At 35.6% G+C, this 26,333-nt stretch overlaps 1 protein-coding gene across 8 annotated transcripts in view; it reads left to right on the top strand.

The window, feature by feature from the left end:
* Positions 1–26,333, top strand: part of LOC116168086 (LIM domain only protein 3) — a 188,210-nt gene that overhangs the window by 79,227 nt on the left and 82,650 nt on the right. For all 8 annotated transcript variants that reach the window (XM_031483743.1, XM_031483745.1, XM_031483746.1 and 5 more), the window contains exon 2: positions 17,559–17,631. The gene's annotated coding sequence lies outside the window, so the exon portion shown is untranslated. The remainder of the gene's footprint in view (positions 1–17,558; positions 17,632–26,333) is intronic.

Below are 26,333 nucleotides of genomic sequence, written 5' to 3'. Positions count from 1 at the left end.
AGTGGTCATTTATATTGCATCGAAATGCAAATACGAAAGCATTTCCTGCGTTGTTGCGATTTTGAGTGATTTGGCAATTAATCAAGAATTAAAGAATCAAGACTCGCCAATTACCGTGTCGGGATAAAGGACAACCAAGTCAATGGAATTAATCAGAAAAACGGGCGTAATTCCATGTAATTTTAATAGAAGCGTGTCTGACACAGTTCCGCACGTCACTTTTACAAAACAAAGGTATCCGCAGTTTACTTTCTACAACACGGTTAATTTAGAAAAAATCTTCATCAGTGTCAATTAAGCCGCAAAATTTATTACAAACTCAATTATCTGATTGCTGAATTTACGGTCTTGTTAAAATAATCCAGCCAGTCCAGTTTTACAGAATTTAAAGGCAACAAAAAAAAACTTCCAGTTTAATTAAGTAACTCATAAATTTATTGTGTTTCAATCGCTGTAATGTGTAGTTTACGTTTTTTCATAATTTGAATACGTGCGGCTTAATTAATTTACTTTAATTTTAATGTATTATTCATTTCATTAGCTCGACCGGGGTGATATTTTATTTTCGTTTCATTTATGCCATCCTTCGGTAACGAGCTTATAATAAATGAATTTTTAAACAAGTTTCCACTTGCCATACACTGTTAATTTCATGGATTTACTGCTTAATTTTAAAACGGGCGACTAATTAAAATTGGAGACGTTGACGTTTGGCTTAGATGTAATTTGTCTACGGAGTGCGGCCGATCGCACATACACAAGGTATAAAAGCTTGTAAATGTTCCGGTGAACATAATGATGCTTTTTAAAACGAACATTAATAACTGAACCGGCAGTAAATCCTCCTTTATGCTTTAGCAATATCAATTGTAAACCAGAAAAGAGTGGATATAAGCAGACTATAAATTAAAAGCGTATAATATAAAAAAATTGATCGCTAGAACGAATCTTTTCTGATTAAGGTATCGAGAGGATTTATAACACTTCCGTCTTATTTTATGTTATTCCGCATAATCTCACTTCTATGTTCAGTTGTAAAAAGACCAAGTTGTATTTTTACAGTAATTTATTGCAAGTTTTATTAAATAAATTACGATATTCCAACAACGGTCAGTTTTATTCGGGCATTTGACCACTAGTTATTTCGCGGTAATTGAGAGGAATGGTACCAAAAGTGCTTGTATCTGTGGAACGGGAGATCTCTATTACGAGCCATTAATGGATTGAGTGGTGAGCTTATATTGCGAAATGCAGTCTTGCGCCAAACTAGACACTATTTACCGTTATGTATTGGGGCACTGTGGTAACTGGTATTAATGCGTTTAATATACCCAGATCTTTGTCGTGAGGCAGATTGGAAATTCGCACCAATCTAATGTCATAGGAACAGAGCATAAAATTACAGATGGAATTACACTTGATGCAGGAAGAAGAGCATTATGATATTATTTGCATTCATTTGTACCTTACGATTATGTCTAATAAAATGAGAGAAAGCATATCTTTCAGAGTTTTCAGTCATTGAATGAAATTTTGAAATACGAAATCAAATTAATCTGGTGAAGTTACCTCCCCCCAACCTCAAAATGTGTTTCGGTTTCAGTTTTGGTTAGATCGTACTCAAGGCACAGTGTTTCCATATAAAGATAAGAATTTTGAAAGCTATAATATAGTATTTAAATACATGTCGACTATTTAAATACCTATTTATATTTAAAAATTAAATACTGGTGAGTACAAAATCGGGTTCGATATTTATAATGTAAAAATGGACTGTACTATGGAAGTTGCTTACTATGCCTTTGTATGAGAGGGATGAAAGAATAATTTAACGTGTTTATTATTAAAAAATACAATTAAAGTAATGTATTCTAAATCTAGTTGGCGACTTGTTGTTTCAAAGTAGATCACTACAATACGAACGAAGGCGAAATGGCGATGGTGTTGCTTTTGTTGAAGCGACAGTGTGGCTGGTTAAAATGGCAGCTTCGACGAAGGCGATTAATTATAACGACGGCTTCATGGTGTTACTCGATGGCAATGATGTGTAGGTTTTTAGCAAGCACGCTCATTACTCTTGATGAATATATGGCGACATCTTGATATTTCGATTGTTATTCGATGAATTCTGATTGACGAATGCGCACAAATGCAATTCGACCTTCGGCGTCTCATGCTCCGCACATAACAAGTGGCAATATATTTTACAGGGGCAGGCATAATCTACCTATAGGATAGGTAATAATTAAAAGAGACAGTGAACCGCTGGGTGAAGCCCAGAGGCACAACAATAATTATACCAAAATTTGTACCAACAATTAAACAATACTCTAACTAGGTCGCTGAATCAAGTAAACCCTCCTCCCCCTCTCCTGAATAAAGTAGCTCACGAACATCACAAAAGGGAACAAAACCATCCCACTTAATCCCTACGACTTCGCCAATAGTTCCCCAAATAGCAGAGGATTAGACCTGCTAAATAGCGCAACCTTCGTCCGGTGACTTGACCTTGTTTATCAAGTACGTATATTAATTGACTTTGAGGAAAGGGGACCCCCCCCCCCATCTCCGGTACCAAAAAAATTATCACGTGATTCCAAAAATCCTCAAATCGACGTAGTTAAAATGGTTGAATCCCGCAAGCAGCATCAACCGACTATGTAGCATTTATTTGAGTCAAATTGTTTTGCGATTTTTTCCGTCGAATTATGCGGAAGTCAATTTTCTAAACTGAAAAAGAGTCAATGTTTCTAAAGCATTCCCCCAATCCAATATTGCTCATAGTAAGTTCGAGTTTTTATTTTTTCGATTAGAATATCAGTGAGTTGTCGTAATCTTTCCACGTTCAATAACCACCTGTGTATCTCAGTAGTAGAGCGTTGGACTACATAGGCATAGGTCGGGTGTTCGAACCTGGGCCGAGGTAACAATTTTTCATCTGTGGCAGAGATGGGAATTTCCTTAGATCAGTTTCGAGCATCCTTCCGGCTACTCCGTATTAGGTTTTCCTGCAGTTTTCCTAATCATAAGGTAAATACCGGAGTAGTATAGAACAGCTTCAGTGCTTCTGCAGGGGCACCTCTAAAAAGTGTTATGCGGGTCCACTCTCTATTTGGGCGCAAGCTTGTTGAGGGCTCAGAACAGAGCTAAAAGATATTCCTCTCGGTTGAGACCAATTAAACACCATCAATAAATTTTCACAGGAGAAGATTGAAAAATTCGCCATCTTAATCTGTCTACAAGAAGACTCGACTCGCTCCAATTCCGAAAGCTAACGAAGACAAAACAGACCAAAATTCCCACACTTAAAATCAAACTAACCGTTACAAACGGAAACGATAACGCCCTCATCTTCTATAGAAATTGTCAATTTCTGGAAGGGAAACCTAGATTTTTCAGTCATCCCGGTGATCTCGTCCAAACTGTTTCATTATTTTTCTATTTAATTTTTCTGCTCTCCGATGTCATAAACATCTGGGACCCGGATCAAACTTCAATCTAATTAATTCAAATGACACTAAGCACACACCAATCAGACACCGGGTTAAAATTTCTAAATTCAGAAGTCCATACCAATACCCATTGGTTCTTGGAATTTTCGTACACTTCGGCGATCTTGCTCGTTTTAATCCTGGTATACACTTGACATTGCGAAGATAAAATCGACGAATAAACGAAATTGAAATATAATATTAATTTTTCCCTCATCTCTCAAATGACGTGAGCCTTCGGATGCTGTAAAAATAATTTAAGTGACTCCACACGAACGGTTAAAAAACTGGTCAATTATATACGATATCTTGTTTTACTATCGGCAGTTGAAATACGGCGATACAAATGAACGCAATAATTCTGCATTCGATTGGCAACTCCTGGAAGATAAATAAATATGTCCAGACGTTAACTTGCAAATAAAAGTAATATTTAAAATCCAAAACTAGATCTAGAACCCTGAAAATACATTCAAATTCCTTTCGAATACAAAATTTAACCCACTTCTAATTACTAAGAGGGTTATTTAGTCTCCACAATTAGGTTAAATCCTCCACAATGCTAGATGTGTGTAGACTCCGTCTCGAAATTACCTTGAGGATCACACCAACTCCGGCTAATCGCCATAAAATAATATCAATAGTTCAGAATCTTGCAATAACACCATCATTGAATGTTTAACGATGAACACTCTTAAAATGTGCGAACCAACAAATGCTAGCAAAGAACAACGAAAGAAATGAAAAAAAACTAGCATGCGCGTTTCAACTCGCCTCAAGAATGCACCCATAAAAATTCACCACGAACTAAATAAAATGTAATTTGTATAATGAACAGGAATATTTGGAAGTGGTGAATTGCTATATTTTAATTAAAACATTATCACGGTTATTGGTTCTTGAAGGGGATGGTTGGTACTTGGTATTGCCCTGTTGAGTACAAAATTTTCCAAATAAGAGCTGGCACACACTTTTAAAATGAAGGGAAAATGAGTTTCCTTTGTGAACTTAAACCACATGGAAGCAGTTAAATGTTAACTATGTTCGGCGTAAACATACGGGTCGAATTTGAGAGGGCTGCTTTTCACACATAATGGGTATAATTAGTGGAATCGAAAAAATCAATCTGCAGAGCGTGATGGAAATGAAAATCGGCGTTTTTCTGCGTATATCCATTCAATAGCGCCTTGTTTTTTTAATTGCTTTAGGAAGTTAGCATCAGTCGAGTCGGAGATAAAAAGGGGCAATATTATTTTGGCAGGGTTTAGTTATAGAAAAATCCGATAAAAAAAGTAAGCAGCAATCGTATCAATACCAAAATAGAAATTTAGTACAAAAATTAGTATGCTGGTTGCTTAAGATCAGCCCAAAACTTATTCATTCCGGGGAGATCTCCAATAAGATTTCTTCTTGAGAATAGATGGTGGACTTATTAATTAAAGGTAATACAAAAAAAGGTGTGGTTAATAAATAAACGCAAAATAGTAGCGATTTAGTCGGGGAGAAAAAATTAATCGCATTCGCGTTTTAGCAACCGATGCGACCAGTGTGGTTCAATACAATAAAGTGTAATTAATTCGCGTTTGAGTGACGTAAGTATCGCAATGACAAGTTGCTTTAAAATTAGTGTATTGGTGCCAAAAACAAGTAGGCGAAGATCTTAGGCAATATTTTATCGGATAAAATTTCTTCTTCAAAGAAATTGTTAGTTTTTTCATTTGTCACATTTTTTTTTTTTTGGTTGCTGGCTACGAACACGGAAATTACCCAACTACATTTACCATCGGAAGGTTCAGCGCATCTCTGCCAATTAAGTTTATATATCGTTGTTACTGTAACGAGGCTTCTTCTGGTTCAACATCTTTATCTACAAGAATATTCGTTTTACGATGTACAGTGCTGTCAATTTTACTTATGTCAAATTAAATGGTTGAATCTCTAAGAACCATTGTCATAATTAATCATTGAGTGTAGTTTTAACAGAAGCCATGGTTGATGTGCTTGAATGCTATTTTTTTAAATATCTAACGTACGAAACGCAACAAGTAGGCGACAAAGTATTTTTCTCAACGTCTGATTCGATAATTGCACCCCCCCCATCTTAACAGTACATTGCATTTAAACTTTAAAATGGGTAAATTGATAAAAGGGGGTAATAGTATAATTGAGGCAGACTTATCACATTTAGATTTGTATAATTGCCCGATGTAAAGAATGAGCACGACAAAATATGGGTCAGTGACTGTTGAGAATTCTTAAGGCGGTTAGTCTATTGTTCAGCCCTTATTATATGCTACTATTGTATGTGGAAAAAGGAATATAAAAGTACGCAAAACAAAAACGCGAAACGTATGCATGCGAGAAAACGTGATATTCTCTTGTACGGGAATTAAGTTCTTTCTTGTAGGGAAGTTTATTTGAAATTTGGGGGTATTATGAAAGTTCATTCAAGAATATATTTCCTAATAGGCCTTTAAAGAGTTTATTTAACGTAGACGTTTGTCGTCTGAAGTTTGTAGGAAAAGAAGCGTAATTCAGCGAGGGTTTCAAAATACAGCATTTGTCAAGCAGGATCAGCTGCTAATCTGGTAGAGGAGCTCGACACGTCTCCAAACAGATCCTAAAACATCGGCTAGGCTCTGTTCATTACGAGATTACACCACTTTGACATTTAATTATTTAAAGTGAGACGCCGGTGACTGCGGAAACCCCGAACCAATTTATGTGAGAAGCTCGCAGTTAATACCATCGGCGTTCAGAACTCATTTCGGCTAAAGCTCATACGTCACTCGGAGTAAATTAAATAAAGTCTGGCGCTGTATCTGATCGCCGGCCATTCCAATCCTGAGATCGATCACGTCGTCCTTGTCGCGGCCGCGGCCGCATGAAATATTTAGCCGGTGCAGAAGCAATCTAGGGAAAGAGCGCCCCACTTAGTCCCCATTAGTTACCATTGGCGGCCTCCACATACAACCCTGCATTGACTACGGGCAAAACTCATTCGCTCTAAAAGCATTTGAGTGCCCCTCATCCCACTGGAGCCTCTTTCACCACCGTTGCGTCTACTTCTCGCTCTTCTAATTTCAATTTCTATTATAATTTTGTTTCTTCGCCGTAATTTGCCACGCCGTTGCTTGGATTCATTACTTTTTTAATAAAGGATTTCCATAGGCCTTGGATATTGTCATGGCTTATTAAAATTTCTTTATAACTAAACTACCTTGAACACATCCACTCTTAGGGTGACATCCCACTACATCGCAATCTTTTAAAATAAACTTCTTAGTACGTCGTCAACTTTCTTATGGATCTTTTACGCACGATCTACACGTATCACAACCACTTGTATCTGTACCTTTAATGTGGGTTCAATTTGGACTTATTTCTCCGTTACACACCACAAATGTTCACTCAACCACCTTTTTTGCTTCCTCGTATTTCGTGCAAGCTCCAAAATGGTTGGAGTCTGTTGGAGGTTTTGCAATAGGGGAAAGCTTTCGAACTGTGTTGATCATTTTCAGGAGACATGAAACTCAATGAGCGCTAGGTATCCTGAATGAATTACCATTCATGTAAAACCCTTCCTATTCTCTGTGGTTAGGCATTAGCTTACTACTCCCCTTACTGTCTTCAGGTTCCTTTGCGTGCGTAAGTACAGTAGAGTCTGCAACTGTGGTGAATGACCTATCATGTAGCATGAATCTTAGAAATAATTTGTATTTTTAAAACGTAGCCTATACTTTAGCAGGAAGGAAAACCCAAGTAAAAGAAAAAGAAGTCTTGAGAAACGAAAATATTGCTGTGTGCCCCACGTTGGGCGCCAAATAAATAATGGTGGGTGTTGAATGGCAAACAGCCGACTACTCACCTTTAAACCGCCGTATTTAAATCTCTTAAACCACTAACTAACTTTCTTCTATTACACTTTAAAATCACAACATCCGAAAACCGGAAAGCCAGAAGCACGGGTCCAACAAACGGGCCCGACTCCATCCAACGACCAATAGCTCTCTTATCTAAAGCGCGCACCTGCGATAATATCCGTTTACAAACTTAATTAACTTTTAGCGATAATCACAACTCTTATCTACGATCGGAGAAAACATAAGATAAACTTTTTTAAATATTACGCAAATAATTTAGAGACGTTCCTTATCCTATAACACGTCATTTCTTCACAATTAAATAAACTAATTACAATACGACCTTTGGAGGCATTAAACATGTGAGATCTATTGCGTATTTGAGAGAAATACTTTTTTTACATACTTACTACCTTTGGCACCCTTCATATATCTAATAACAATGTACAGGGCCATAATAGACGCTATTTTAAACATTACTAAGCCAGGCTGTAATAAGATAGTTCAATTTCTTTATTTAGAGATATAGAGAAAATCCCCAGGTTTGAAGTGTCAGAAGTGACAGTTGCAATCGCAGTGCTGATTCGGTCTCTTCAGTGTCGCAGGTCCCGGATTTTTGTAGCGTAGATAATGGTTTGGATATAACAAAAAAAGTGCGACCACAGATTGACCGGTCTGCAATCGATCAAGATTGTGAGCGTCAAGATGCCTCCTGCGCATGCGCATAGTCGTAACTTCAAGGTCAGTCCAATGACAATATAAAATACGAACATTTTGTCGCTATTATTAGGTACTTGAGTTTTGTTGAAATCGCTTCATTAACACAATTACAATTATAAATTAAAATTAATATTACAGTAATATGACAATTAGAAGAATTCGATTAATCCTGGGCATCGGAACAATTTACAGAATCTTGAGAATATAGCGCGTTCGTTTATACGTACGCCTTATGTATGCATAACACACACGGTTTATAAAAACATTTATTATAAAATTTGTGATTGGTCTTAAAATTCAAATTAATTCAGAGCGCTTCTTTTGAGACCCCTCACGACTTAATGGAATGCTGTTTACTACAACACATTTATTTAGCTACTGTTAATTGCACTTACTTCATTGGCCGGATTCAAATGTGTAGTCTGTAAACCAATAAGGCTCACTGTTAATTGGAATTCCTGGAGTCGACATAAGGATCGTTTATCAAAACCGATATCGGCGTAAACCTGCACTTCTTTGCAGTTGGAATGCTAGCTTTAAATTAGACAATTACTAAACGGATCTGAAATTCTAAAATGTTAATTGGCCAAAATCTTTCCGACGCAACAAAAACAATTGAAATATCTTGACGGGAACGGTTGCAAACATTGAATTAACTGCAACATTTGTTTACGGTAGCGGCGGCTGAAACACAACTCTAAAAATTAAATCAAATACCTAGAACCAACTAAACTACTGTCCCATTTTGGGGCAGTGCATGCAAGAAACTCTACAAGGAAATACAATTAATGGATTGACATTTTTTGGCATTCTAAGTAACCAAAATTGCACGCTTCCGTGCCTTAATTCTAAATCCCGGGTCGTTAAAATCTGACTTAATGCATTCCTGAAGTGTCGGAAAAATGTTGAAGAAACCTATTTCCAAAATTTCGCCAGTATTTTGTTAGAATGCATAGTCATAGAAAATCATTCGTTTTAAGTTTCTCATTTCGATATGAGCCACTTATCTGTATCGCGCTTTCACTTTAGAATTGCAATAAAAGCCGGAGTTTATTTTTCTGCTATATTTATCGTTTATTAGACAATAAACAGTACTATCAAGCAAACTGTGCGGAAGCCGTTCATCGTTCCGAAAGTTCACTTTAATAACAGAGCCAATAATATACCTACCGCTCGCTGTATAGCTATAGCTATTTATAAGCGCGTGCCTAATTAATCGCTTTCGTGATTTGCAGATTAATTAGGAGCGTTGATAATAAACCAAATTTCAATAGTAAACAACAATAACGACAATTATATTAAATTGGGGGCGCTTTTGAATTATAATGAACATTTCGAGTGCTTATTGTGTGCCAGGCCGGGCATGCGGATTTACAGGAGGCAGATTTATGGAAATATTGCGATGGTATTTTATTGCGGGCGATTTTTAAATTGTGTACCTGCAGCACAACAGAAGCAAATTACATACAACAATTTCACCAGACTAGTTGATTCAAACATTTCATTTTTCATTTTCTTGTTCCTTTGTTGGTTTTATCTACATTGTGTAGCCTAGGCACCCTCCGCATCAACAAGATTTTTCAAAAAGTTTCTTCTTCGCAATGTTCTCCCTTGAATAAATGGATTGTCGTCATATCGTAAAATAACCCAGCAGACACCGGCGAAGTAATCCTCTCCAGAGATAAATAACGCAATTCAATTTTTTCACCCTGACAATGGCGGATTATCTTCAAAATTGCGATATCTAAATTTTTTATTGGTGAGTGTCTTTTGTACTACCAATCTTAGATTGTTCAAAAGGTCGTTAATCGTTCCCATCTTTCCCACAATAAGTTAATCAAAGGTTTTGACGTTACCAGTTTACCTCACGCTTACTAAGAAATGTAACCTTATACCCCTATTAAAAAGGAAGTAATTTGACCCAACACGCGGACTTCGAGTCGATTTGAGTTGACCTTTCTGCTTCACTTAATTCTGCAGCGAATTCAAAAATTTAAATCCAAACCTAACTGCTCTCGTTACAGGTATCAATTCAATTTTTTTAAATTGTAAAATAAGGTATACAGTGCAGATGTTTATTAAGAAGTGGACATGGGTATTATATCATAGGTGAATTGTTTTCTCCTATGTCTACTTTTAAAAGCATTAGAACATTTTTCAATGGGACATTGTTTCAAGGGATGTTTGCGAAAAACCAACAGAGGACCTCTTTTGGATCCCACTCCTTAAGATATTCTGATAAGGACCCTTTCGTTAATTTTGCGCCATCGTCGCCAATTTTACACAGTTTCGGATTTGTAAAATTTAGGTTTCTTGATCGCTCACACAAAAAATGATAAATTAGTCGAGCTAGATCTCAAGGTACACTTGAGATCAAAATAAAATCACCACAGAGTTACTTTGCCAAGAGTTATCGGTTACGCAACTAAAAAGCGATGTCTAACAAAACACTGCACTTCCCACTGTTCAAACGCAGAAAACTATACGCAATAATCGGCATTATAACACGGCGATAAACTTCGTTATGTAGTCCCTCGCACAATTAGCAGTTTTGTAGACTGTAAAACTTTGAATAGATCTAATCGTTCCTGGCTTCAAATTCAAGGTCCCATAAGAAAAATTCCTCGAAACACTCGTGTCATTCCCAGTGTATTCGAAATTTAAAAAAAGTCAAAATAAAACTGAGATACAATCATTTAACAGTTCCTTCATTGTAACTCTTTTGTTAGGTGCTGGCCACATTTTTTCTAAATCTTTGTTAACCCTTTCCTTTATGAGCATACCTAAATTTCTTTTGACCTTATCAACTTTTCATAATCTCAAACATATCTTCTTCCTGTACATAAACTCCTTTCTTTTCATACCTTTGCCTAGACTCACGAGTGAAAGTTGTTTCCTTGTTTAAATAATTTCTCTTTAACATTAACTAAATTGCCAACCTTTTCTTGTAACATTTTTTAGAATTGATAGATACTTCCATGTTCTATATATTTTTTTTAATTATAAACCTGTTGTCTTATTTTGTTGATAATGTGCCGCCATTTTGTTCCAATATGGCATCGAGTATGGCAGAACTGATTCACTGATTCACGAACTTATGAGATATTTATGAGTTACACCAACTCTTAAGTTGGGTCGAAATCGGTTCATAGCTACGAAAGTTAGGGTGATTCTTGGAAGTGATATACAGGGTCCTGCAACAGTGTGTCGTAAAAAATATCAAAAGACCTTTTATGCAAATGTCAACTATAGATTGTTGCGCATCTATAGAAATTATTTTTGAATGTACAGGGTGTCCCATTTTTACGGTGTCAATACACAGCGAATTTTTTTAATGGAATACCCAGCATATTTTTAGCGGATTCGATGCCATTTTTGACCTCTGCATGGAAACCTATTCACTATTTGGTTTTTTGTCAATCTTTCCAAATTATTAATTTTTTTCCGAATAACCCCCACTTTGAAAAATCGTGGCGACCTTGATTCTAAAGTTAAGAAATACATTTGATCAATAATGTGAATCTGAATAAAAGGCAACACTTTGGTAATGAGAAAGTTGAATTTAGTGATACAGGGTGTTCACAAAAAATGGTAAAATTTCCATATTTCCAAGTGCCATAACTATTTGTTTTCAAATGGAACTACCACTATTCGATAGTCTTTTGTGTGTTCTTCAATTTGTATAAGGGGTGCCCTGTGCCAAAACCCCGTATTTTTTAGGTTATTCAATATTTTTCACAAAAATAGATACAAATTAATTAATTACATCTTTATAAACAGGAGTCAGCCTTGATACTAAAAAAACCAAAGAATAACTTCGGAGTAAATTCAATGAATTTAATTTTATTTTACATCAATATAAGCGAATATTATGAAGGCGATCGTAGCTAGATTGCAAGCTCGCCCTTCCTCGATTTACAACGGTCGATGACGGGGGTACGAACCCAACCTATAATACACAAGTACAGAATCTTTAGATTATGAATATTCTTGAAGAACTCTACATATTTTTAAATTTTGGATGTTACAACGGTCCCCGGAATCTATACAATAAAGCTTTTAGAAATATTTTTGCAACCTTTGAAGTGTATTTTTTAGGTACCTGTTTATTAACACCCTTACATTGTGAAATGTTAATGACGTAACGGGGTGCCCTATACATTTTTCGTACATCCTCCATCACTATAATGGTAAATTGTAGTTCAAAAAGCAAGTGCACGAAACGTTAATTCATAAGATTTAAAAAAAGTAGTGATAAATAACTTAAGAGAGTCAAGGAAAAACATCTGAAGCGTGAAGAGGAAGTGAAATATATACGTAAGTTAATCAATTTGTTATGGTGTTATAAGAGTTGATCCGCTTCTCTCGCCTGCCACTCAAACATCAGAAACATAAAGCATCAGTAACCACCATGAATACTTGTTATTCGCATGTATGAAGTTAAGTTTAACTAATTACTCTAATTAGCTAATTAAATTCCAGCCAGAAACACTCGGTAGACGTATGGGCGACAGTTACGCCACCACATCTCGCGCTTCAAATTAATTAAAGTTATATTATAACCCATCTCACCCCCTAAATACATTAGCAAAGTATAAATTATAAAGAGCATATGTTAAATGTATATTAATGCTATTACTGTTCACCACTAAAGTTACACAAACGCATTATTATTAAACTTAAACCGATACTTTCGGGTTTATGTAGCTTCGATTTAAGCGTGTTTGTATTTGTACTGCAGGCGTAATTATGTTCGGCAATTTCACTAAAATGTCTGCACAATTCTGAATTAAAGTCTTAAAAGCATTTGGCCTGGAAGCTTTTGCCGATTCCATTGCATAGCGAAATCGGGGCGGGGAATCTTTTTGGATTAGTGCACTGCGGTTTTCATCCCCTGTACAGAGCTTTCTTTCAATTATGAACTTTGTACATACATTACTTTTAATTCGTAAATAACAAGAAAAACCTAACGGTAAACCTTTCAAGAGCTTGTCCTCTTTTTACAAAGAGACGTAGAGGTTCCCTGCAGATGTGTTCAGAGTCTTATTAAAAAGAGTCTGAAAAGTAATTCGAAGTTGTAATTGAAATGGTGAGAGTGTAATAATTGTGCTCCGGCTTGGAATTGGTTCCATTTCTGTGCCTTATACAATATATACGCATACAAGGATTTAATTAGGAAATTTAATTGACTTTTATTGAAACTAAACTACACTGAGCCGTAATAGGTTTTCGTGCGCTCACATTGCAGTTAAATTAATTACATTTGCAGCTTAAAAGTAATTTATCTTTATCCGTCTCCTACAACTTCATGTTTAACTCCGAACTAAAAACTAGACCTATTAAGGAAAGACTTAGAAATACCCGAATTAAATAAACTAATATTAGAGTTATTAGTCTAAAATGAAGTTAATTTAAAACGGATTACATAAATAAATTTAACTTACATAATTTAAGCTTTAGAAACCGTTTAATTGATTTTCAACGTTTTGTGCGTGAGTTAAACAAGGCGACATTTTACCGGCTTTAGTTTCTCTCAAAAGAGATCAATATTGTTGATTTGTTCCAGTACCTACTCATCCGAGGACACTGTTACTTGATATTTGAAGAATATTACATGTTACCTATACGAATATACAGGCTGTTTCACGCAAACCGTTACCTAAAAGTATTCAGGCTCTCATTGATAATTTAAATCTGAAAATTTGCATACCAACAGAGTTTTTCATGATCTATCGAAATAAAATATTGTCATGATCGTTTCATTGGTTTTACCAGATGCTCTATAGCAAATTTCTTATTTTAAATAGAACACTCCGTATTTTATCGCATTTTCGAAATCTACGTCGTTTGATACCACATTTTCCTATACCCAGCATCAAAGGTTTTTAAGTAATTCAAAATTTTTCAAAATTTTTGACTGCTTTTCTTTTGGGCCCTGTACCTATGACTCCATTGACTTGAATTTCAAAAGGTTTTCCCAAATCAACAATACTGACTTGAAGTTGCATGAGAATGACTTAAATTTTGATCGCTCTTCTACAGGGTGTTCTCAAACTAATGGTCAATTTTAATATCTTCAAATCTTAAAAAGTTGATTTTTTTAAATAAAACATGCTTTATTTTTTTTGTACTTTCAAATGTCCAAAAAAATTCTGCATCGATCAATGACCTATACCTATCTGTTATGGTTTCCGTTTTATTTTAGATTTTCTAAAATTGTGCATGATAACAATTGACCGGTTGGGAAGGATTTTTTCGGTGGATAAATGACCGGAGATTCGTGAAATCTTAGGATATATAAATATTGGTTAATACCGCTTTTACGTATGCCAAAATATTACATTACATTACATTACGTATTATCTATTTTTAGGAACTCGAGGTTTTCGAATGACCGGTGTCTTCTTACATAGCATAGAATTGTAAAAGGTTCCTAAAGATGGAACCAAGGGCTCTGATGCTCAAATAGTTTAAGATATAAACATAAAAATTAGAACGCTTCCATTTGAAATTATTTCACAAATTTTGAGGAAACATTTTTCTTGACACATGCTTACGTCTTGCATTTTTTAAAGCTTGTTCTTTCTCTTTGTTACTACTTTTAACATGTATGAAGTTAAATTAGAAAATAATGCAGAAAAATTAAGGCAGTACTTGCATTTTATCATGTAAGTGCAAGACTAATTGTGGTAGAGCCTGCTTGTTGTGTAATAAATAATAAATTATATTAATATGACTCGGGTGCTCATCGGTTCATAACCCTCTTCTGGCCTCAAGGATAAGGGTAGAGGGATAAATAATAAGTAAACCCATTTTATTAAAATTTGATTCTCTACCGAGAAAACGTTTAAAACCTCAATTTCTCGGGAGAATAAAATTTTACTTACTTGCAATTATCAATATTGAACGTTAACATTCGAAAGAACAACAGTTTTCCGTGAAATTCGTAAAAGAAAATATCGACAGATATAATTATTGCTCGAATTATTGTTTCTGCTATTATATTATATCTTATGCGATGTTGAGGGGTATACAGGGTGGCAATTTGAAAATTTACCACCCTCCATGTCTTAGTAAATAAACGAGATACTTTAAAATAATCAAAATCCGGGTCGGTAATTCGGAGGGGGAATCACAATGACATAGTTAGCGACTTACCCCCTCCAACCCCCTGCGTCCCAGCCACCCCAACTTTTAAATCTTAAATAGTGACCCCCCATGTGTGATACGTCGTTGGATAGCTCTTTCCAACCATACCAAATAGCATTAAATTTAGGTTAGTAATTATCGTGCAAATCAAAAAATACTAGTATGATACATTTTCTAAAGTTGGCTATTATTTCAATAAATGTTCAAAATGGTTTCCGTTATTGGTAAAACAGTAGTATAATCTATTCTCAAACTCTCGTCGAACCTTTTCAAATGTTGGTTTTGCAATATTTCGACATTCTTGAATTATTCTCCGTCTTAGTTCGTCTATGTTCGCCGGTTGCTTTTTAAATACGACAGATTTCAAATGTATCATATTTGTTTATTTTTTTATTTGCACGTATCACACATGGGTGGTCACTATTTAAGATTTAAAAGTTGGGATGGCAGGGGCGCAGGGGGTTGGAGGGGGTGCGTCGCCAACTATGTCATTGTGAATCTCCCTCCGAATTATTGAATCGGATTTTGATTTTTTTAAATATCTCGTTTATTTACTAAGACATGGGGGGTGGTAAGTTTTCAAATTGCCACCCTGTATAAGCCGATAAAGTTGTTTTCTGTTTTTAAGTTGGGAGTCAATATTCTAGTCTATGTTGTTGGCCCATTTTTCGTGAATCATTTATGTTACTTCTTTTGTAGCTCTGTCATTTTTGTTCAACCCTCTTTGTATCAATAGGTAGTTGCGGGTTGATTAATATTTTGGGCCGGTTTTAAGGACGACAGGAAACATTATTTCCAATTTCTTAATCTACAGACATTCTAAAAAGGTTTTAAAAGTAGGTTCTAGGTGAATTATAAAAGGATTCTAAAAAAATTGGAAAATTCTAAGAAGGTTGTTACTTATAGACATATTTCTTTGAAATTTTAACTAAAGATGCATATTGTAAACAACAGGTGTGGGCATGCGCAGACTGCGCAATGCTAACTTTTTGATTTATAGAGACATTTCTTTGAAATAGATTTAATAGCTGCTTTTTTTAGTAAAGTAAAATATAGTCCACAGTTCACATATAGCTATGGCCTTTTGGAAACTACTGTTCAATGAATGGACCATGCGCTAAAGCCTTTGGGCGAAAACTTTGTTTTTTTTTCAAATATGGGCGCTAACTTTGGCAATTTTTATACTAGTCCATCTACCCAACTGCAACACAGGCTCAATTTAACGCAATCTGAAACAAAGAAAGATCTCCCGAAAGGTCCAACGGAGAAAGTTATAATAATAAAGAGAAAGGTCGATTGCTAATAACGATCAAAGCAATTTATGAAGTGTGTAAATAACGCTTTTCAGGGTAAACAACAGCGTAAGTGCAACAATGTTTATGACCACCTTAACTGCAAATCCTACAAAAACCTGCAACAAGTGATGTTATCAAAGCAATTTGTCCTTAAGCTTTTAGGTGAGTCTTTTTATAGAGATGCTAGAAATCTAATTAGACAACTTGATTGCATTGGTAACTTTATTAGCTGTAAATAGAAGGGTAAATGTGTCAATTTAAAAAATGGAACACCGCAGCTTAGTTAAATTGAACAAAATCGAATTTCGTAGTAGGTGGTACTAACAAATAATTGAAAGTGACCATAGAGGGTCATAAAGATAGTAAAAGTCGATAGGGTATATACAAAAGGAGCGGAAAGAAAATCGCATTTCCTTCGCATTGTACTCCCTATACTCGGCTCTTCTGAAACAAAGCATGTAAAATATTGCCCTTATTAAAAAGAGAGATACTTTATCACCTTTGAGAGAATTCATTAAAGACTGTAATGTAATATACGTCCTTACGGTACGTGACGTAGTCGGAGTCGACTCCGGGTTATACAAAGTAATCACAAACTTTTATCTAACATCAGGGCAGGAGACGCGAGATCAATTTCATTTCTTAATATTATATAGGGATCGTGACCGACCGAAGAACGGGCGAAATACCCTATTGCCGGGAACTGACGTTATTAAATCCGAAATGAAAAATTGGATAGTTTAAAATTGGATGGCTGCATATAACTGTTGAAAGAATTATGTACTTAACTCGTTTATGGCGTCTGCTTCCAATAGATTCTATCTATAAGATGAATACAGTTTTCTTCAACATTAAACAATTTAATTTTGTTTCCAAACAATATCAGTTTTATTAAATTTAGATTTGATACCTTTTCTCGTTTCGCGTTCAAAGGATTTCGTTTCCCGTTTCAAAATTTCACACGTCACAACCAAATCTATTCGTCCCAAGTGCTAAAGCCGCAAATCGTAGACACTAATTATCTTTTTTTCCCTTTTCAGCCTGAAGAATATCTGGATATGTTGTAATCCAGCGCCCCACGTTTCAATCCTACTCCAATAAGGTTTCGAAAAGGTAAGTAAGTGGCTTCTTACTTCTTATTATCCAGTTTAATCAATATCTAATTTACCTTTAATGGGTTTACAAAGTTCTGTAGATGCTAATATTTTAGCATACGACGTCTCTAAGACACAATACAATGGTTTGCACTTGCATCGCTATCCCAGGCATTAATTAACATCCTTCTCAAGTAATCTCGTGGAGCAAGGACGCAAGGGGGGTGTAGGCACTTGCGAAATTAATGACAAGTGTGGGGAGACTCAAGAATAATGAACATACGTACACCTGCTACTAAACAAAGAGACGGCTTGTTTGAGTTGGTGCTATCATCGTAATTAGAAAACGCTTTTTCACCGACACAGCTATTTTATATTAAAATTTTTTGACAATTATTAAAAGTGGAAGAAGTTCTTGCGCTTCTGGTGCGATCGATTTTTAATCTTATTCAGTACTTAATTGAAATCATCTGTTTGGATGTCTTGCCAGTGATATACGCATAAATAAATTGCATTAGTTTAATTTGAAAATCAAATTGTATACCCCTATAAATGACTGATGATTTATTTAATTAATCCGTTAATTTTGCCTACACAGCCACCAGAAAATTTATCCCGTTAGACCTTTTGATTTTGATAAATACTAAGATACTGTTTTGTAAATGACGCCATGCGGAGTTTTTATTGGTATCAGCACCTATATTAATGATGGGCCATCCTGTATTTTTTCAATTTTTTGAAGGCTAAATGTGGTCGCTAATTTAGATTGAACACAGTTTCGTTCAATTTGAAGTAACTTGATTTGTGATACTTATTTTGTTAAAGTAGTCACCTTATATTTTGTTTATTTCATTGTTCAGTGATATTACGTGTAAAAAATTAGAGACATCTGGAAGTAATTGCGTTGTGTTACTTTAATAAGTTCAACCGAAAACGCGAGATTTTTTTAAATTGCTCAGCTTCAAGGGCCCGAAGCTGGAAAACAATGCGTTTTTTGGAAAAAATGTATAGAAACAAAGTTGTAGAAAATTTCATGAGCTTTCAATACGAAATTTTTCCTACGACCCACCATTTTCGAGATATTGCAGAAAACCGCATAACTGTACCTTCTTCCTCCTCCGCCGGCACCGATATCGCTTGGGACAATCATCGGGGTATCTTCAACCACATAACACCGAAAAATTGGACCTACACGAATTATTTTTTTCTATATTTCCCAGAATGACTGGACGCTTTCGTGCATATGAGGTGGACATTTTGGGGATTATGTTAAATCATATATCGAGAACTACTAAAATAACAGAGTGATCGTCGTAGATACTCTCTTGAACACTGAACGATTAGGTGTTTACTTAATCCAGAATCTAGTGTACTGTAAACCAATTTAGAAAAATCCAAAAATACAATTCAGTCGCTTAACGAAAGGGAAGAGGTGGTTACGTTAAAGACAATCTCAAAGTTTCTTTTAAAAAAGTACTCTAATGGATTCTGATGATATTGAAGAGGTAATGAAAAACTTGTAAGAGATTTTGAAGACGTTTCGGAGAGATTTTTGTTTTGTTTTTGTTTTTCTACGAATCCCATTTGATTTGCTACATAGGATTCTGCCAGGGTGCTCCAATATGAGTAGACTTATTGTTGGAATTATAAATTATGTTTTTGAGACGAAAAACTGCGGTTGGGTTTTTCCGTGTCAGTTCAATGCAGCAGTTTACAAGCGCTAGGAACATTTTCAGATATTTTTTGATCTCACTGTATAATTGGTCAGGATCTAAAACTTAACACCCTGGCCTAATTGTTATTTATAAATAATTATAATTGTACTGTATATTCTGAAACTTGAAGGTATTAAATAATCTGTAGGTACAGAGATTCGGAAATGATTGTAAAGAGTTCATAAAGGATTGTGAAGAGGCTCACAAAAGTGGTCTCATGGGAGACTTTTTACACTCTAAAAGTACATTGACAAGGATAAAAGATTTTAAGGATCCTCTAAAGATGTTCCCAAATAACAATGGTTTAAGAAGAAGTTTGAATATATTTTGGTTCAGAGATTTGGAAAAGAGTTCTCATTGGTTTCAAAAGATATTGAAGAGATTGTGAAGACATGTTGTGGAGATTTTGAAGAAATTCTTCAAATTATACTTTAATTTTACATACCTATAAAAGAGGCGTCCATTTTTGATTGTCTCAGTTTTGACCAGATTGTATTTGAAAAGGTGTCTGAAGAGGGTTTGGATGACAGTGGGACCACATGAAACTTTATAGCACTTATAGCATTTAGTACATATAATCATGATAATATCTTACTAGTACATTTTTCTGTTCGAAATATACACACCTCTGAATCTGAAACAATTTTAATTTTTAAACTAACCAAGGGAATGGTATCACTGAAATTAAATGTAATTTTCCAATCAGTGAAACAAAATACCCAATATCCTTTGGTTGGATTCGATTCTTAGCAGTAAACACAATACAAATCTGTTTTATGCAAATAATTCGCACGGGTCGATTCCTTTAGGAATATTAAAATTACTTATGCAAATTCCTAAAAATAATCGACCATTACTATAGCAAAAAATTTAAATTAACTTGCAGTAATTGACGTAAATAGTTTCCTCTTACGAATAATCTCAGAGGAAATCCTCAAAGGAATAATTCGCCAACGTTCCGCGGTGTTGATATTAATTTTGTTTTGTTGTGCAAAAATGAACCGATTAATTATTATCTTTAAATTCACATTGTATTTATCGCACAATGCGTTACCCAAATACGTCACTCAAATTAAAGAACTTGTTTTTAACCAGCCGTTACTCTTTGTTTATTATGAACAAAAAAATACGCTATTATATTCGTTATGGCTGGTTGGCTGTCCCGACTGAGATTTCGGCAATTACAATAGCTAAACTTCAAGTTTTGATTAAAAGCTTTCTGCTATAGTGTAGATGTGCAGACTCTAGTCTATTTTGAGTTAGATTTCTTGAGATCGATAAAATGACAAATTTTATTAAGCAAGCTTTTAATGTAGGTTTGATTCGGCGTTTTGAACGTTGCTAATCAAATAGTGATTTGTAATACCCAAAATGCGGTTTAATTATGCATATGCTGATTTACTTCTGCTTGTTTACTTGAAAAGCGGTTCTCCGACTGGAAAATGTCCCTTCGCGTATATTTTACCACTCGTAAATAAACGGCCTTTTTTCCCGTCCAGTAATTTACTGTAATTCGTCTATTCCCACACGTGCGAAAAAGGCAGGCGACCTACAATTTTTCACAAAACCGAATTTGTTTTTCCACGACGTACTCGAAATTTAGTTCTCGCTACTTAATATGTTTATTTTACCTGAAGCTAAACTGATAATCTTTACGGCGACCCAAATAGATTTTATCAACCAATTCCGCGTTCTGGTTCTTCAATTTCCACCGCAAATCTTCACACATACCCAAAAGAAGAAGAACAAAAAAGCATTCAACGATAGAGAAAACCAGCTTAGAATCGCCACTCTGCTAGTTCTCTATTTAAATCTCGCCCGTTAGAAACTCTGAAACGGAATCTATTTTTTCAACGCAAATACCTCGACTCGCGTACCTTCTTAAACGAATACTAAACCTGCATTTTGATCACGTGTTTGGCTTTTTGGTAAACGGAACGAAACTTTAGGTCCGAAGAGATCGTGGAAACCGCGCTTCCTTTTCCCAATACGTTTCTTGTTATCGTCAGACATACTTTTGTTCACGGTCGCTATGAAGCAGTATATGATAAATTCTCTTTGCGGTACATACAACTATGTTGTGTCGTATCGTTTTCGAATTGCAGCGCTAAGGGAAGCTTTGATGCCTCACTATAGGGCAGCTCGGCTTCGTCGTTGTAATGCTCTACTATAGGACAGTGGACTGTTACTAGTCCTATGCTTTCAATACAAGATGGATAGTCACGGTTAAGGGGTACTGTAGTCGTGGGTGTGTTGCAGTGACTCTATAGAGACAATGTGAGCGTACGGAGATGATATTTTCTATTGGCAGTTGAGAGATCCGCCATGTTTGTCCTTGAAAAATACGCTTTTCATGTACTGAGTGTTCATATAGGTACGTATTGATTGAAATAATAGTGGGACCTCAAGATTAAAAAGAAAACACATCTTCTTAATCAGTTTTCAATACTCAGATGCCCAAAAGACAACTAATCGTGAATGTTTTAGTTGAAATTGGGACCTACTCTACACAAAATGTGTTTGTAGTAATAAACCACATCAGAGTGATACATTCTGGCGTAAGAAAGCGGTTTCTTTACAAAAGTTTATGTGCAACTTACATTAATTGTCCAGTTTCGTGAGAAAACTGGTACGGTACCGTACAGTATGGCTTACGAATTTTAGTAATTGTGGTTACGGTTTAAAAGCACCGCGTACATCCTTTAAGTTTTTAACGACGCTTCCTTAATTAGAGCGCTATGAAGTTTAAAAAGACGCCCCCGATAGGAACTTCGATTAAGCAGAAGTACCCAGAATTTAAATTTCATTAACTAACTTTAATTAGCTATCCGAGCAAATGGAGCGTGGTAGTGTACGATTATAAATAATGTAATTGGCTTATAAAACGGGGATACCTCTTACCAAAATTAATTAAGGGATGGAATTTATCACCGTAACAATGGAAAACGCACTCTTACATAATGCATAATACATAATTCAAATACCTTTCAGGCGGGCAGGAAGAGTGGGTTTAGAAGTAAAAGCATCCTGGCTAATGGAATAGGATTGCATCGGGGCTGGAGCGTGTCCGACCTGTGATCGACTGAGCCCGGGCTATCTATGTTATTGTTACCGTGTCTCATGTCACACCAGAGCAAACCGAATTGACAATTTTCCGCGCGGTTTCTTTTCGTACCCCGGGCAGAAAACAGAAAATAGGAGGCTTGTCACAAAATAGGTTTCTCTTGGAAAGGATTCAAGATAACAAAATAGAGACTTATAAAGGTAGTTATTTAGAATTCACTTGTCTTCGAAGGCTTCGACTATTTTTTCTCGATTTATTTCAATAATACCCTCCCAGATATCGAACTAATCGACCGCGTTTTCTATCACTTCAAAAGCACCCCCGATACAAATTAAAACTGTAGTATCAGAGTATTGTAGAACGCATCAGTTTCCTTATTTAAAGGCAGTGTTTTCATTGGACGTTGGAATTGCTCCACAAATGAGGCGAAAAATAAGCTGTTTTCGGGGGCGAGTGCCGACGCTGGGCGAGCAAGGGCACTTTTAATGCCTTTCGACCAATTGCAATCTAATCCAAACCTTTCAAAAGCAATCACGGGAATCTTAAAAAGCAATTGAAGCCAAGTATCGAAGTTAATCGAATAGTATTGATTCCTCTAGGCGATTCTCGCTCTAGTTCACCCCAATCTACAAATGCCCTTGTAGAAAATAACTTTAGTGAAGTCCCGCCGACAACTTGTCACTTTAAATTTAATTTGAAATTCGGGTTACTTTGCATATCGTATTAAACGGTTCGGTGTGGCCGAATTTTGCAATTTGAGAAAGTGGCCTGGGCGTATTTTCGGAAAGTGAAGAAAAATATAAACCGAATAACGAGAGTGGGTAAGTGGATATCGGTGACGTATGAGTCCGCGGGGCACGGCAGAAATAGCGTTCACTTTCGGTATAAAAGGTTTCCGCTCCAAATTCTGTAAGATCTCGGTTTGCTCTTACACAAATGGGTTTACGTATTGCATTAGTTTAGTCAATGTCCCCTCACTCAGGAAACTTTTATAAACTCTCTGCTTTCTTTAACTATCCGTATAAAACTAAGCAATTTCAAAGACTACCCTACAGACAGTTTCCAAACACGATTGCTTCTTTTGATCGCCGGGACAATTTCAAATTCCTCCCGATTCTTATTAGCGATTAAAAAAGTAACGAACGATTTACTCGTCAATCAAAAAACTTACTTATAATAGAGTTCAAAAATTTGTTTCGTAAATTTTTGGAGAATCCATCTTATGTAATTAAAACGAAGCGATTTTAATTACATTTTAATCAAGAGGAAATGAGATGTACTCATTAAAATAATTAAAACTGCAACTTTAAAACTTTTACTATTTTAAATTACTCCTCTCTTTAATACTTGAAACCTAAAAGTTCTTAACAAAAATATAATGATGATGTCTGTAACTTTGTATATTTGAGGGACTATTTAAAGGGATGCGTGTGAATGGGAAGCTTTGCAATTAAAAAAAAAGGGCAACGTTACACACTCTAGAATAAGATCATCTCACTCAAATATTGTATTGCAGCAAAATATGACTTTCAAAATCAATTAGGAATGAATACGTAAAAAAACGGGATTTTCATAACTTAGTTCATAACACGACTATAATATACCATATTACGTTAATGCAAGGTGTTGGTGAAGTTTCTTTACTTATTTTACCTTAGTCGGTACCCTCCAGATTAATCTTGTTAGGTTCTTACGTTAAACTCTAATTATAAAAGGAAGTGGACGAGGATACATTGAAGTACGAGGCCTCTTTGGGGGAGAGTACTTTAATTTACGAATCCGGTAATGTCATTTTACTGACGAGTTTTGTATTACATTTTTCTCGAAATCGTCTATTTTAATATAAAATTTTCATATAGAACTTTTTATTAACGTTAATGTGTCAGTTTTGAAAGGAGTCTAGTAAGTAACAGGAGGCCGTAAAAGTAGCCAGGAAAAGTGTACCTACTGCCACTGTCATGGAAATGAAAATTTCAAAATGAAGATTTCGTGACGATTTCGGGGAAATAATTTAATTTCATACTATCTAGTAATTGCCATTTTACCAAGTAAATCGTATCGTAATCTTTTCATCTCCGTTCAATATCCCTGCTACCATCGCATCAAATATGTATTTTCTTATTCTTATGCACCTAATTCTTACATTTCCGTTCACCGATTATTTGTGCCTCAACACCACTTTTCGTTTTTCAGCAATTCTCCCAATTTTTCTATTCTTTCCTCCTCTTCCATTCTACCTTCCTTTTTCCTCCCCGAATGATATGTTCGATTGTTTCACAGTTTGGCATTTCTTTCTGCCAACTGCCCATCATTTCTTATATCTGTTTTTCCTCTGTTGCCATGTTACCATAGGTAGGTACCCTCAGTGTATGTCAGGAAACATCACGAACGTATAAATTAAGATGGACTGCTAATGCTGAATTGACAAATGACACCTGCATGGGGGCAGCCATGATGTGCACTCACTTGGCGCGAAATTCAAATCAACTAATAAACGAACATTAACCTCACGTTTTCTAAATAAATTACTGTGACACATGCCATTTTCCAAGGCTGCAATAGTCTCAACACTTGAGCACTACAAATTACCCTAGAAAATAACTAAATAGTGCACATCATGGCCGCACCCATGCTAGGGCCATTTCTACCTCCATGTAACTGTTTGATCAGCAGTCCATCATAATTTATAAGTTCGTGGGAAACATATTCTTTCTTCATATTACGATAGTTAGGTTAAATGTGGTACGTATCCAAAATACAATTCGGGCCTTTGAAATTCAAAGAAATTATGCTTAATACGCACTGTATATGACTATTTCACCTGTTCCTGTATATATTCCCAGTTGTTATGTTCGGCGAAAAAAGGCAACACCGCCAGTCATATCGCCTTCGTTTGTTTATTGAACCTACTTCGAACCAACAAGTAATTCCTTTCGCTCACACTCCTTTTCATAAATGTTCCTATTTATGGTACCTACCGGCGTGCTTTACCTGTATTTTTAATCAATAAGCACGTTAATCATTAGTGTCGATATTCTTTTAACACTCCTCTTATACGAATAGTATAGCATGCTTGGAATCTAGATAATAAATATCAAAGCTTCATTTTTACACCAAACAAAATTGGTATCCCTGTTTCAGCCGTTTAACAGTTCCCAAAATACATCTGACTCATCCCCTCCCAATTTTGTTTTTCTTCTTCTTTCTAGTTTTTTTTGCACCAGCGTAATTATGTAACAGATAGCATATCGTTTCTCTCTTTTAAATACTCTTTGTGTCTCCTCGCTTCTTTTCTTTCCTACGTCCCTTTCCCGAAATTCATTTAGCATCATTGCGTCATCATAAATCCCCCTCATTTGTGAACCAATACACCTCCCTTCCTCTCCTCTGGTTGTAATCCTCCTTTCTATATTTTATTTACTAGTCTTCTCAACTTTTCCTTGGTCCCATTTGTGGCGTATAGGCAGGTCTTATTTTTCGGACAATCTTTACTTGAGAGAAATCTGATTATTTGCATCGCTATGTCTTCGCTTGATATGCTTTCCTGCTTTCCTTTTAACATATATTCTTTCCCTTTTCTCTATTTATCAACCTCCAGATATACTTTTCATCCTCTTGATTCTTTCTTCATATTACTTCTGTCTGTAACATCTTTTTTTTTTACTTTGTTTCTTGATCTCTCGACCCCTTTGCTTTTTTATCGTTGTTCTGTATCTACTTTTCTCGTCCGTACAGTCCCTACACTTTTTCAGTTCATATCTCTACCCTCTTGGACATTGCGACATTAAACTACTAGCTATGCTGATTTTCCTTCCAAGACCCTCACTGAGTAGTCATCCGATTACGCCCTTGTTTTTACCAAGAATTCTTTTACTTCTTCCATGCATTTTTCATTTACTATGCTGTAATAATCTGTTATGGAATTTCCCTTTTCCACCCATA

The sequence above is a fragment of the Photinus pyralis genome, unplaced genomic scaffold (assembly GCF_008802855.1).
Source record: "Photinus pyralis isolate 1611_PpyrPB1 unplaced genomic scaffold, Ppyr1.3 Ppyr1.4_LG4, whole genome shotgun sequence".
Lineage (NCBI taxonomy): Eukaryota > Metazoa > Arthropoda > Insecta > Coleoptera > Lampyridae > Photinus > Photinus pyralis.
Note: the sequence above shows the minus strand (reverse complement) of the source record. Positions and strands in the feature narration are given on the sequence as shown.